Source organism: Oryctolagus cuniculus, chromosome 6, assembly GCF_051225735.1.
Source record: "Oryctolagus cuniculus isolate XC-2025 breed Fujian yellow rabbit chromosome 6, ASM5122573v1, whole genome shotgun sequence".
Lineage (NCBI taxonomy): Eukaryota > Metazoa > Chordata > Mammalia > Lagomorpha > Leporidae > Oryctolagus > Oryctolagus cuniculus.
The window spans coordinates 163,791,447-163,806,403 of NC_142872.1; the positions used below are offsets into that span (position 1 = coordinate 163,791,447).

Genomic DNA, 14,957 nt, shown 5'->3' on the forward strand with positions numbered 1-14,957 from the left:
GCCCTAGAAATATTAATTTTTATGGAACAGCTGTATCCCTTCGCAGTCATTTGGCAAGGAGGACCCTTGTTGTTTGTATACCCACATTCACATGCACCGCGTGTACTATACACCCAAGGCATTGCGGTGGCTGATTTAATATTAACAGCAATAAAAAAGGCGACAGAAATGGCGGGGAAGACTCCAAAGCGATGTGTAGTTCCCTTTGCTCAAGAGGCAGTAGAAGCCTTTACAAGGGAATGCTGGCAATGGGCATACATAGTTCTCATTCTACAAATAGAGATTGACAATCACTACCCTCGCCATCCATTTGTTAACTTCTGCACACAGGTTTCAATAAAACGGGTGCAGAAGGTGCGAAGGGATCCAATTCAAGGGGCAGTTACCGTATTTACGGATGGAGCTAAAGGCGGAACAGGAGCAGCTATATTTAACAATCAACGATATTTCGTTTTAACAGCATCCCCTTCTCCACAACATGCAGAATTAGCTATTATCGCAACAGTATTACGCAGAGAGAGTGCATCCATGAATATTTTGTCTGATAGTGCATATGTGGTGAATGCAGTTCAGATGCTCGCTACACAGTGCCTTATTCTTAAATCCTCCTCAGTCTATTCTTATCTAAGTGAAATTCAGGGGTTATTAAATCAAAGAGAGCATGCTATTTACATAGGCCACATAAGAGCTCATTCTAATTTACCTGGCCCACTTACTCGAGGAAACATGATGGCAGATCACTATTCAAGATTCTTGCTTGCATGCACCGCTTTGGAACAAGCTAAAGAATATCACTCTAAATGGCATGTTAACACCCACACTTTAAGTTTTAAATTTAATATTCCCCGCAAGCAAGCAGAAGATATCATTAGATCCTGTGAAAAGTGCGTTGTTACCATAGTTCCAAAGATTCCTGCGGGAGCCAATCCCCGTGGCCTTAAACCAGGACATATCTGGCAGATGGACGTTACACATATCCCCTCTTTTGGGCGACAAAGCTGTGTTCACGTCACTGTAGATACATACTCAGGTGTAATTATGGCCACAGCCATGAATAAAGAAGGAGTACAACAAGTAATCCAACACTGCTTGCAGGCTTTTGCAGCCTGGGGAGTTCCTCATGTGATCAAAACGGATAACGGCCCAGCGTATACATCAAAGCGTTTTGCTGCATTTTTGAAAGAATTCGGAATCTCCCATATTACCGGTATTCCATACAATCCACAAGGGCAAGCTGTGGTAGAACGCGCTCACTTATATTTAAAAAATTTAATAATTAAACAAAAAGGGGGAATAGGGGAAATGGCCACATCCAACAAGGATGTCTTGGCCCTAGCTCTTTATACAATTAATTTTTTGAACAAGAAAAAGAACGGTAAAACACCTGCAGAAATGCATACTCAATCAGTTGATAAGGAATCAATACAGTGGGTAATGTGGAAGGATTTACAGGACAACCAATGGAAAGGCCCGTTCCCCTTACTCAGAAGAGTACGAGGCGCCGTTTGTTTTTTTCCACAGGGTGCGGCACAACCAATATGGACCCCTGAGAGAAGAATTCGGTTGATAAACCTGCCAGCAGAAGATCTAGAAGAAGAAAACTCCATTTGAGGAAGAAAACAATGAATAACGAATCCCTGGGATCTTTGGAATACGGGACATTTTTCAACAAACTCTGAAGTAGCACGACAAACAAAAGTCAATAGCATGAAGATCACACTGAACTTTACACAGGCGCATATCAACGCCAAAAAATAAAAAGAAAGGGGGATCTGTGGGGAGCAATTCGGACTATACTGTTACTGGAATTAAGATTTATTCTATGCATCTGCTCTCCCACAATATGGCGCTGGGAGAGAAGTAAACAGCTTCTACCCAGCTGCCTCTCACCAACCTGACAAGCTGCAGGAGCTGCTCCTGATTGGAGGAGAGCGGCGTGCTCGGCGTATGGGCAGCCGAGTTGGGATTGGTGGAGAGGACTATATAGGAGGAGAGAGACGGCATGGTGGTGTGGGTTGGTTGGAGAGTGCGTTGGAGAGTTCGCGGGGAAGTTCGTTACTTCGTTCTTTCTCATTTCTCTCTACTCATTCTTGCTTTGGGAGTTTGCTGTTTACTTATTCTTACTTTACTATAGAAAGGACTTGTAAAAAAAGGGAACAACAAGCGCCCGGTCCGGTGCGGCTCCTCCGCGTGCGGAGGAGCAGCACTATGTAATGATTAAGGGATCAATTCAACAGGAAGATATAACAATTATCAATGTATATGCACCTAATTACAGGGCACCGGTTTATTTAAAAGATTTGCTAACGGACTTAAAGGGAGACTTAGACCCCAATACAATAGTACTGGGGGACTTCAATACTCCACTCTCAGAAATAGACAGATCAACAGGACAGAAGATCAACAAGGATACAGTAGATTTAAACGACACTATAGCCCAAATGGATCTAACAGATATCTACAGAACTTTCACTCCTACAGCTAAAGATTTTACATTCTTCTCAGCAGTACATGGAACCTTCTCTAGGATTGACCACATACTAGGCCTTAAAGTGAGTCTCAGCAAATTCAAAAGAATTAGAATCATACCATGCAGCTTCTCAGACCATAAAGGAATGAAGTTGGAAATTAGCAACTCAGGAATCCCTAGAGCATACACAAACACATGGAGATTGAACAACATGCTCCTGAGTGAACAATGGGTCATAGAAGAAATCAAAAGAGAAATCAAAAACTTTCTGGAAGTAAATGAGGATAACAGCACAACATACCAAAACTTTTGGGACGCAGCAAAAGCAGTGTTAAGAGGAAAGTTTATATCAATAGGTGCCAACATCAAGAAATTGGAAAGGCACCAAATAGATGAGCTTTCAATTCACCTCAAGGATCTAGAAAACCTACAGCAAACCAGACCCAAATCTAGTAGGAGAAGAGAAATAATTAAAATCAGAGAAGAAATCAACAGGATTGAATCCAAAAAAAAATTACAAAAAATCAGCCAAATGAGGAGCTGGTTTTTTGAAAAAATAAACAAAATTGACACCCCATTGGCCCAACTAACTAAAAAAAGAAGAGAAAAAAAACCCAAATCAAAGAAAATCAGAGATGAAAAAGGAAACGTAACAACAGACACCACAGAAATAAAAAGAATCATCAGAAATTACTACAAGGACTTGTATGCCAGCAAACAGGGAAACCTATCAGAAATGGATAGATTCCTGGACACATGCAACCTACCTAAATTGAACCAGGAAGACATCGAAAACCTAAACAGACCCATAACTGAGACAGAAATTGAAACAGTAATAAAGGCCCTCCCAACAAAGAAAAGCCCAGGACCAGATGGATTCACTGCTGAATTCTACCAGACATTTAAAGAAGAACTAACTCCAATTCTTCTCAAACTATTCAGAACAATCGAAAAAGAGGGAGTCCTCCCAAATTCTTTCTATGAAGCCAGCATCACCTTAATTCCTAAGCCAGAAAAAGATGCAGCATTGAAAGAGAATTACAGACCAATATCCCTGATGAACATAGATGTAAAAATCCTCAATAAAATTCTGGCCAATAGAATGCAACAATGCATCAGAAAGATCATCCACCCAGACCAAGTGGGATTTATCCCTGGTATGCAGGGATGGTTCAATATTTGCAAAACAATCAATGTGATACAACACATTAACAGACTGCAGAAGAAAAACCATATGATTATCTCAATAGACGCAGAGAAAGCATTTGATAAAATACAACACCCTTTCATGAAGAAAACTCTAAGCAAACTGGGTATGGAATGAACATTCCTCAATACAATCAAAGCAATCTATGAAAAACCCACAGCCAACATCCTATTGAATGGGGAAAGGTTGGAAGCATTTCCACTGAGATCTGGTACCCGGCAGGGATGCCCACTCTCACCACTGCTATTTAACATAGTTCTGGAAGTTCTAGCCAGAGCTATTAGGCAAGAAAAAGAAATTAAAGGGATACAAATTGGGAAGGAAGAACTCAAACTATCCCTCTGTGCAGATGATATGATTCTTTATTTAGGGGACCCAAAGAACTCTACTAAGAGATTATTGGAACTCATAGAAGATTTTGGCAAAGTAGCAGGGTATAAAATCAATGCACAAAAATCAACAGCCTTTGTATACACAAACAATGCCATGGCTGAGGAAGAACTTCTAAGATCAATCCCATTCACAATAGCTACAAAAACAATCAAATACCTTGGAATAAATTTAACCAAGGACGTTAAGGATCTCTACGATGAAAATTACAAAACCTTAAAGAAAGAAATAGAAGAGGATACCAAGAAATGGAAAAATCTTCCATGTCATGGATTGGAAGAATCAATATCATCAAAATGTCCATTCTCCCAAAAGCAATTTGTAGATTCAATGCAATACCAATAAAGATACCAAAGACATTCTTCTCAGATCTGGAAAAACTGATGCTGAAATTCATATGGAGACACAGGAGACCTCGAATAGCTAAAGCAATCTTGTACAACAAAAACAAAGCTGGAGGCATCACAATACTAGATTTCAGGACATACGACAGGGCAGTTGTAATCAAAACAGCATGATACTGGTACAGAAACAGATGGATAGACCAATGGAACAGAAATGAAACACCAGAAATCAATCCAAACATCTACAGCCAACTCATATTTGATCAAGGATCCAAAATCAATCCCTGGAGTAAGGACAGTCTATTCAATAAATGGTGCTGGGAAAATTGGATTTCCACGTGCAGAAGCATGAAGCAAGACCCCTACTTTTCACCTTACACAAAAAGTCACTCAACATGGATTAAAGACTTAAATCTAGAAGCTGACACCATCAAATTATTAGAGAGCATTGGAAAAACCCTGCAAGAAATAGGTACTGGCAATGACTTCTTGGAAAACACCCCAGAAGCACAGGCAGTCAAAGCCAAAATTAACATTTGGGATTGCATCAAATTGAGAAGTTTCTGTACTGCAAAAGAAACAGGAAAGTGAAGAGGCAACAACAGAATGGGAAAATATATTTGCAAATTATGCAACTGATAAAGGGTTGATAACCAGAATCTACAAAGAAATCAAGAAACTCCACAACATCAAAACAAACAACCCACTTAAGAAATGGTCCAATGACCTCAATAGATATTTTTCAAAAGAGGAAATCCAAAATGGCCAACAGGCACATGAAAGAATGTTCAAGGTCACTAGCAATCAGGGAAATGCAAATCAAAACCACAATGAGGTTTCACCTCACCCCAACAACAGATGCTGGCGAGGATGTGGGGAAAAAGGGACACTAACCCACTGTTGGTGGGAATGCAAACTGGTTAAGCCACTATGGAAGTCAGGCTGCAGATTCCTCAGAAACCTGACTATAACCCTACCGTTCGACCCAGCCATCCCACCCCTTGGAATTTACCCAAAGGAAACGAAATTGGCAAACAAACATGCTGTCTGCACATTAATGTTTATTGCAGCTCAATTCACAATAGCTAAGACCTGGAACCAACCCAAATGCCCATCAACAGTAGACTGGATGAAGAAATTATGGGACATGTACTCTATAGAATACTATACAGCAGTCAAAAACAACGAAACCCGGTCATTTGCAACAAGATGGAGGAATTTGGAAAACATCATGCTGAGTGAATTAAGCCAGTCCCAAAGGGACAAATATCATATGTTCTTCCTGATCAGAGACAACTAACTAAGCACCAAAGGGGGAACTTGTTGAAGTGAAATGGACACTATGAGAAACAGTGACTTGATCAGCTATTGTCCTCACGGTTGATGTACAATGTAATACTTTATCCATTTTAGTATTTTTTTTTGTTCTAGTACCATTGGTTGAACTCTGTATAATACACAATTATTCTTAGGTGTTTAAATTTTAACTGAAAAGTGATCCCTGTTAGGAATTTGGAAAACATTATGCTGAGTGAAATAAGTCAATCCCAAAGGGACAAATACCACTTGTTCTCCCTGATAGGTGACAACTAACTGAGCACCAAAAAGGAAACCTGTTAAAGTGAAATGAACACTATGAGAAACGGTGACTTGATCAGCCCTCACTCTGACTGTTGATGAGCAGATTAATATGTTATCCCTGTTAGTATTTTTTTTGTTTGTTCTAATTAATACTTTTGGTTGAATACTGTAATCCATACACAATTCTTCTTATGTGCTGAAACTTAACTCTAAAGTGATCACTGTTAAATATAAGAGTGGGAATAAGAGAGGGAAGAGATGTACAATTTGGGACATGCTCAATCTGACTTACCTCAAACGGTAGAGTTAGAGACATACCAGGGGATTCCAATTCAATCCCATCAAAGTGGCATGTACCAATGCCATCTCACTAGTCCAAGTGATCAATTTCTGTTCACAATTGATCATAATGATAGGACTAAGAGTCAAAGGGATCATGTAAACAAATATAACCGATATAATAAAAAAGGGAGAGAACGATCCAACATGGGAAGTGAGATACACAGCAGACCCATAGAATGGCAGATGTCCTAACAGCACTCTGGCCTCAGAATCAGCCCTTAAGGCATGCGGATCCAGCTGAAAAGCACATGAGAGTATTTCAGGCATGGAAAGCCAAGACACTCTGGAAAAAAAAAAAAAAAACAACCTAAATGAAAGATCTCCACGAGTGAGATCCCAGTGGAAAGAATGGGTCATCAAAGAAGGAGGTACCTTTCTCTGCAGGGAGGAGAGAACTTCCACTTTGACCATGGCCTTGTCTAAAAATGATCAGAGTCAGTGAACTCAGGGGGCTTCCATAGCCTTGGCAGCTTGTGACAAGAGCCAGGGTGATTACTGACACCATAAACAAGAGTGTCAATTTGTTAAGTCAACAATAGGAGTCACTGTGCACTTACTCCTCATGTAGGATCTCTGTCCTTAGTGTGCTGTACATTGTGATTTAATGCTATAACTAGTACTCAAACAGTATTTTTCACTTTATGTTTCTGTGTGGGAGCAAACTGTTGAAATCTTTACTTAATGTATGCTAAACTGATCTTCTGTATATAAAGAGAATCGAAAATGAATCTTGATGTGAATGGAAGGGGAGAGGGAGCGGGAAAGGGGAGCGTTGCGGGTTGGAGGGACGTTATGGGGAGGAAGCCATTGTAATCCATAAGCTGTACTTTGGAAATTTATATTCATTAAATAAAAGTTAAAAAAAAACATACTGACTCCCACTATTTCCCCCAAAGCTTAATAAAGTAGTTCCTGCTTCAAAAATTTATGTTTCTGGGGCCGACGCTGTGGCATAGAAGGTTAAGCAGCCGCCTGTGATACTGGTATCCTATCTGGGCACCAGTTCAAGTCCCAGCTGCTCTACTTCTGATCCACATCTCTGCTAACGCATCTCAGAAAGCAGTGGAAAATGGCCCAAATGCTTTGGCCCTGGACCCATATGGGAGACAAAGAAGCAGCTCTGGCTCCTGGCTTTGGATATGCCCAGCTCCAGCCATTGTGGCCATTTGAGAAGTGAACTAGCCGATGAAAGATGTCTGTCTTTGTCTCTCTCTCTCTCTCTCTCTCTCTCTCTCTCTGTCTCTGTCACTCTCTCTGTCTCTCTCTGTAACTCTACCTTTCAAATAAATAAATAAATCTTATAAATAAATAAATCTAATTAAAAAAAACTCTGTTTCTTCAGCCTCATCTTCTTGTGGAGGGGATGGCATCAAGAGACTGCTTTAGAGTGTCATGTATGTTGTCCACTAGCTCCAGAACTAGGGAACACTATTTCACAAGCCCAGGTCAAACGCCCAATGCAGAGTCAAGGGAAGTAGATGTTCATAGCTGCCCCCAACCTTCCTTACAAGGTTTCTATCTCTAAGAGGAGTTTCAAGTTTTTTCCATTTTTGGAAATTTATTATTTTGAAATTTAAAAGTCTTTTTATGGGTGCTGGTGGTAGGGAGAATATAGGCTCAGGGACAAAATTGAAAATGTTCATTTTGTAATAATGATGATGACAGATGATGATGCCATGCCCAAGATCCAGTCAGCACTGCCTGTGGTCTAGCACTGTTGCTACACAGCTGACTCTCTACTGTATGTATGGAGGGGATAGGAAAACATTCCACACATTTTACTGTGTTGCCTGCTCACAATATTTAGTGTTTAGTTTTTGATGATTATATTTATATTTGAGTTCCTCAACTCCCGTATATCTGAAACAATGGATTGTTACTAACTGGCTAAATATTATTGATAATTTCAATCACATTTTTAAATAGAATTTTAAATCCATATTCCACAAACTTGTTTTAAAAGATTGATTGATTGATTGATTGATTGATTTGAAAGGAGGAGATACAGAGGAGAGAGAGAAGATTTCACCTGCTGGCTCACTCCCCAAATGGCCACAAGAGCCAGGGATGGATCGAGCTGAAGCCAGGAGCCTGGAGCTTCTTCCCAGGCTCCCATGTTGGTGAAGGGGCCCAAGTTTACGGGCCATCTTCCATTGCTTTCCCAAGCACATTAGCAGAGAGCTGGATGAGAAGTGGAGCTGCCACGACTGCTCCATATGGAATGCCAACACTGCTGGTGGAGGCTTTGCCTTCTATACCACAGTGCTGGGCCCAATTTTAATCACATTTAATGTATTTTTTCTCTTATGAGAGTCAGAGTTCCTCCAATTCAAACCTTCTTTGGTTTCTATAAGTTATGTGAGTTGGTGGGGACTGATTTATTTAAGCAGCGGGAGTTGACTAGTTTAGCTCAGAGAAGGTCCATTTCTCACCAATAGCATGGAGACACCCTTTGTGCTCCGAGGGCGGCAAAGGGATCTGTGCATCTCCCATCCAGTAACACTGCCATCTTAGGATGATGGTTCTCAGAAGTACAAACCTAGAGGAGAACATGAGGGAGTTTGCAGGGATATTTTAGGTCCTGATATGGAAGCAGAGATTATCATTTCCACCCACATTCCATCAGATGAGCTAGGCTGCTGGCCTCACACAAGAAGCTAGGAAATATGAATTTCATGAGTGCTCAAAAAGAGAAACAGTTGCTGAAGATCAGGGGCGAAAAAAAATGACCAAAGATCTACTATAATTAAAGGTACCACACAGTGGCTCTTCCATCCCTGCCCCAGCACACAGCCCTGGTCAAAAGTGTTTTCCAACTAAATAATGATATTAAGTCATAGATACTAAGTCAGTCTTTGCCATTCACAGTTTTTTTCATTGGAAGCTTACTATGAGATTACTGTGTAATCTCAGTGAGACTAATTCTTTAACTATAAAAAAGACATTGTTTGAAATAAGTTATTGCTCTTAAAACCAAGAATGACAGGGTGTTCTAGGTGTCAAATAGCCTGCTAGGCTTTTAGGCAATAATGACAAACAAAAACAGATATCCCTCATGAAAGTGACACCATAGGGAGGAAAAAACAGTCAGTAACCAACTCATCAATAATCACAAAAATAGTGGAAAACTATTAGTTATGAATGTTAAGAAGTGTGTGCACCTGATAACATTGGAGGTAGCAGAAGGAATTTTTGATAAGAAATTAGTCAAGAGTTTCCTCTCATGACTGTGATGCTGTGAGTGCTGATGGAAATACGTGTAAAATGAAGGGTACATTCTAAAGAGGGATATTTTAGGGGAAGTAGATGACATGGGCAACATATTGGAGGTGAGATAAACATTTTTTTTGCTTTCAATACAATACAGTGAAATATATGTTTCTTCCTTCTCCCTCTGTTATTAACACTCTTAAGTTTTACAAAGATGTATTTCAGTTTGCTTAATGACAGTAAGTAAAGAGTTCAACAAATAATATGAAGAAAAATACACTGCTCCTCAACAGAAGACACAAGGGCTCTAAACAGCCATCAAATCTCAATAACCAATTCACTTCAATATATTATATTTTGTGTACTCTATTATTTAACCCAGATCAAGGAAAACATATGACATCTGTCTTTTTAGGACTGGCTTATTTGTTATTATAATGGTCTGCAATTGCATCAATTTTGTTGCAAAAGACAGGATTTCATTTTTTCTTTTACAACTGAGTACTACTCCATAGTATATATATAACATAATTTCTTTATCCAGTCATCAGCTGATGGCCATTTAGGTTGATTCCATATCTTAGCTTTTGTGAATTGAACTGCGATGAACATGGAGGTACAGATAACTCTTTCATATGACAATTTCTTCTTGTATGAATAAATTACCACGAGTGGGATGGCTGGATCATATGGTAGTCTTTATTAATATTTCTGAAGAGTCTCCATTTCCTTGATGGCTGGTGATCCCGAGTATTTTTTCAAGTGTCTTTTGGCACATAGAGATCCAGTTTTTCCAGTACCATTTGTTTAAAAGGCTGTCCTTGCTCCAAGAAATAATTTTAGCTCATTTGTCAAAAATAAGTTGGTTATAGATGAATGTATTGATTTCCAGAGTTTCTGTTGTGTTCCATTTGTCTACATGTCTGTTTTTTTCACAGTACCAGGCTGTTGTGATTATAACTACCCTGTAGTTTGCCTTGAAATCAGATATTGTGATGCCTTTGGCTTTGTTTTTGTTGTTTAAGATTGTTGTAGCTATTCAGGGTTCCTTGTGTTTCCATATTTCTAGATGTGAGAAGGACGTTGTTGGTATTTTGACTGGGATCACATTGAATGTGTAAATTGCTTTTGGTAGCAAGGACATTTTGGTATTATTGATTCTTCCAATTCATGAACATGGAAGATTTTACCATTTTCCACTTTTAATGTCTTTTTTTTATTTCTTTCTTTAATGTTTTATAATTTTCATGGTAGGGATATTTGATATTCTTAGTTAACTTTATTCTAAGGTATTTAATTTATTTTGTAGCTATCACGAATGGAATTGTTCTTGTAAGTTCTTTCTCAATCATGGCGTGTGTATATACAAAAGTTATTAATTTTTATTTGTTAACTTTATATCCTGCCACTTTATTGAAATCTTTTATGAGTTCCAATGGTCTCTCAGTGGAGTCTTTTGGATCCCCTATGTGTAGAGTCAGGTCATGGTTGGGGCTGTGGCACAGTAAGCCTCCGTCTGCAGCACCAGCATCCTGTGTGGGCACCGTTTAGATTCCTGGCTGTTCCACACCCGATCCAGCTTCTATTGCTTTCCCAAGCAATATAAGATGGCCCAAGAGCTTAGGCCCCTGAACCCATGGGGGAGACCCAGAAGAAGCTTCTGGTTTCTGGCTCCTGGTTTCAGATCAGCCCAGCCCTGGCCATTGTGGCTTTGGGGAGTGAACCAGTGAAGGACAGCCTTGCAATCCATAAGCTGTACTTTGGAAATTTATATTCATTAAATAAAAGTTTAAAAAAAGAATCAATAGGACAGGAAGATAGATAGGAGGTTAGTGTGTAGGGCCTTGGAGTTTATTTTTTACACAGTAACACAGTAACAATGAAAAGGACACATTACTTTGAATGAGAGGCACTTACAGTGTGGCTGAAACCACAAACCACAAACACTATGACAGAGAAACACTTGGCACTGACACAAGCTACAGTTCACTCCCTTCTACTACCTTGGTTTAATCTTCTGAGGGTCATCATAAGAGAACTCAATCCCTCGCTTTTCAGGAACAGTCCCCCAGTCGGCACATCTCCTAAAACTAAGGTGCTGTGATCATTTTTTAAATTGTGTTTTGATTATGATAGTTATCTAAAAATAAAATCTAAAAATAAAATCAGTAGGAGCATGTAGAAAATATAAATAAATAGAATCATATCATCTGCAAATAGGGATATTTTTACTTCCTCTTTTCCAATTTCTATCCCTCTAATTTCTATTTCTTCCCTAATGGCTCTGGATAAAGCTTCCAGGACTACATTGAATAGAAGTGGTGAGAGTGAGCATCCTTGTCTGGTTCCAAATTTTAGGGGAAATGTTGACCATGGGTTTGTCATAAATTGCCTTGATTGTGTTGAGAAATATTCCTTCTACACTCAATTTTGCTTAAGGCTTTCATCATGAAAAGGTGTTATATTTTATCAAATGCCTTCTCTGTTTCTTGAGATAATCATATGGCTTTTGATCTTCAATGTGTTAATGTCATGTATCACATTTGTTGATTTGCAAATGTTGAACCATCCTTGCATACCAGGGATAAATTTGACATGATCTGGGTGAATGATTTTGCTGATGTGTTTTTGAATTTGATTAGCTAGTATTTTTTGAGGATTTTGCTTGCTATGTTCATTGGGGTTTCGGCTTATAGTTCTCTTTCTCTGTTGAATTTTTTTCTGGCTTAGGAATTATGGTGATTCTGGCCTCATAGAAGGAAGTTTGGAAGATTCCCTCAGTTTCAATTGTTTTGAATAACATGATAAGAATTAGAATTAGTTCTTCTTTAAATGTCTTATAGAATTCAGAGTAAAGCTATCTGGTCCTAAGATTTTCTTTGTTGGGAGAGTCTTTATTACTGATTGAATCTGCCTTGGTTATTGGTCTGTTTAGGTATTCTGTCTTCATGACCCAATTTTGGTAGATTGTATGTGTCCAGGAATCTATACATTTTTCTAGGTTTCCCAATTTATTGGCATTTATTGCAGTAATTTCTGATGATTCTATTTATTTCTGTGGTATCAATTACCTTTCCTATTTTATCTCTGATTTTATCGATTTGTGTCTTCTCTTTCTTTTTCTGGTTAGTTGGGCCAATTGTGTATCAATTTTGTTTACTTTTTTTGAAAAAACAGTTCTTTGTTTCACTGATATTTTATATTTTTTTTTTCAATTTTCTTTACTTCTTTAATTTTAATTACTTCTTCCTACTAAGTTTGGGTGTGCTTTGTTGTTGTTATTCTAGGTCCTTGATATACATTGATAACTCATTTATTTGGTACAATTTCAATTTCTTTATGTGGGCACCAATTACTATAAACTTCTCTCTGAACACTGCTTTTGCTGTATCCCATAAGTTTTGATATGATGTATTATAATCTGCATTCGTTTCCAGAAATTTTTTTTTAGTTCTCTTTTGATTTCTTCCATGGCTGTTCATTCATGAGCATGTTGTTCAGTCTCCATGTGTTTGCATATGTTCTAAAGATTTTTGAGTTGTTGATTTCCAGTTTCATTCCACTGTGGTCAGTGTAGATGCATGTTATGATTTTGATTTTTTTTAATTTGCTAAGACTTATTTTATGGCCTAGCATATGTTCTATTCTAGATAAAATATCATCCACTGATGAGGACAATGTGTATTCCGCAACTGTGAGGTGAAAAGTTCTGTAGATATTGCTTAGGTCAATTTGATCCATAGTGTTGATTAGCTCTGTTGTTTCTTCGTCTCTTTTCTTACTAGTTGATCTGTTCACTAATGAAAGAGGGGTGTTGAAGTCCTGAGTTACTATTTTATTTGAGTCTATGTATACCTTTGATCCATTAACATTTCTTTTAAGCAGCAGTGTACCTTGTAATTTGATGCATATACATTTATTATAGTCATATCTTCTTGTTGAATTGGCCCTTATTAATTACATAGTTCCATTCTTTATCTCTTTTAACATTTTTGTGTTAAAGTTTATTTTGTCTGATATTAGGATGGTGACATCTGCCCATTTTTGCTTTTGGTTAGCATGGCATATCATTTTCCATCCTTTCAGTCTGCATGTTTCTTTGTTGGTGAGATATATTTATTGTATGCAGTGAATATGTTGTTTTTTGTGTGTTTTTTTGTTTTTTGTTTTTTTGTTTGTTTTTTGACAGGCAGAGTGGACAGTGAGAGAGAGAGAGACAGAGAGAAAGGTCTTCCTTTGCCATTGGTTCACCCTCCAATGGCCACCGCGGCTGGCGCTGCAAGGCAGAGGATTAGCCTACTGAGCCATAGCTCTGGTTTTGTTTTTTAATCCATTCGGCCAGTCTGTATCTTTTAACTGGAGAGTTTAGGTCATTTAAATTGAAAGTGGGCCAGCTCCAAGGCTCAATAGGTTAATCCTCTGGCCTGCAGTGCCTGCACACCAGGTTCTAGTTCTGGCTAATCCTCCAGCCTGCAGCGCCTGCACACCAGGTTCTAGTCCTGGTCGGGGCGCCGGATTCTGTCCCGGTTGCTCCTCTTCCAGTCCATCTCTCTGCTGTGGCCTGGGAGTGCAGTGGAGGATAGCCCAAGTGCTTGGGCCCTGCACCCACATGGGAGACCAGGAGGAAGCACCTGGCTCCTGACTTCGGATCAGCTTGGTGCACTGGCTGCAGTGCGCTGGCCGCAGTGGCCTTTGGGGGGTGAACCAATGGAAAAGGAAGACCTTTCTCTTTGTCTCTCTCTCACTGTCTACTCTGCCTGTCAAAAAAAAAAAATTCAAAGTGACTAATGATAAGTAATGACTTGGCTCATCTATTTTTCCATAAATATTCCTATTGCATACTTTGGATATCCTTTGTACTTTTACTGGGAGAATTTTCTGCATTCACATTCAATGACTGTCTTTCTATGTTTCTGTGGAGCACATCCTTAAACATCTTTTGTAAGGCGGGATGAGTGGTGACAATTTCTTTCTATTTCTGTTTTTTATGGAAAGTTTTTATTATATCTTCATTCATAAATGAGAGCTTTGCAGTATTCTGTGTTGACAGTGTTTTTACTCTTAGGATTTGCACTATGTCTCTCCATTCTCTCCTAGCCTATAGAGTTTCTGATGAAAAATAAGCTGTGAGTCTAATTGGAGACCCTTTTAAAATAAACTGGTACTTCTCTCATGCAAATTTTAGAAACTTTCTTTATGTTTTACTGTTGAAAATTTGACTAAAATGTGTCTTCATGAAACTCTTTTCTGGTCATGTCTATTTGGGTTCTATGTGCTTCCTGTTCTTGCATGTCCCAGTCTTTCTCCAAACTGGGGAAATTTCCTGTAATGGTTCTTTTGTCTTTTTGTCTCTTTCCACACCTCAAGAACTCCTAAGACATATATGTTGGGTTGTTTGATAGTATCCCAATCT

The 14,957-nt window shown here is 38.8% G+C and overlaps 1 pseudogene; it reads right to left on the reverse strand.

Moving 5' to 3' along the window:
• Nucleotides 1-14,957, reverse strand: part of LOC100359027 (transcription factor E2F4-like) — a 198,429-nt pseudogene that overhangs the window by 129,253 nt on the left and 54,219 nt on the right.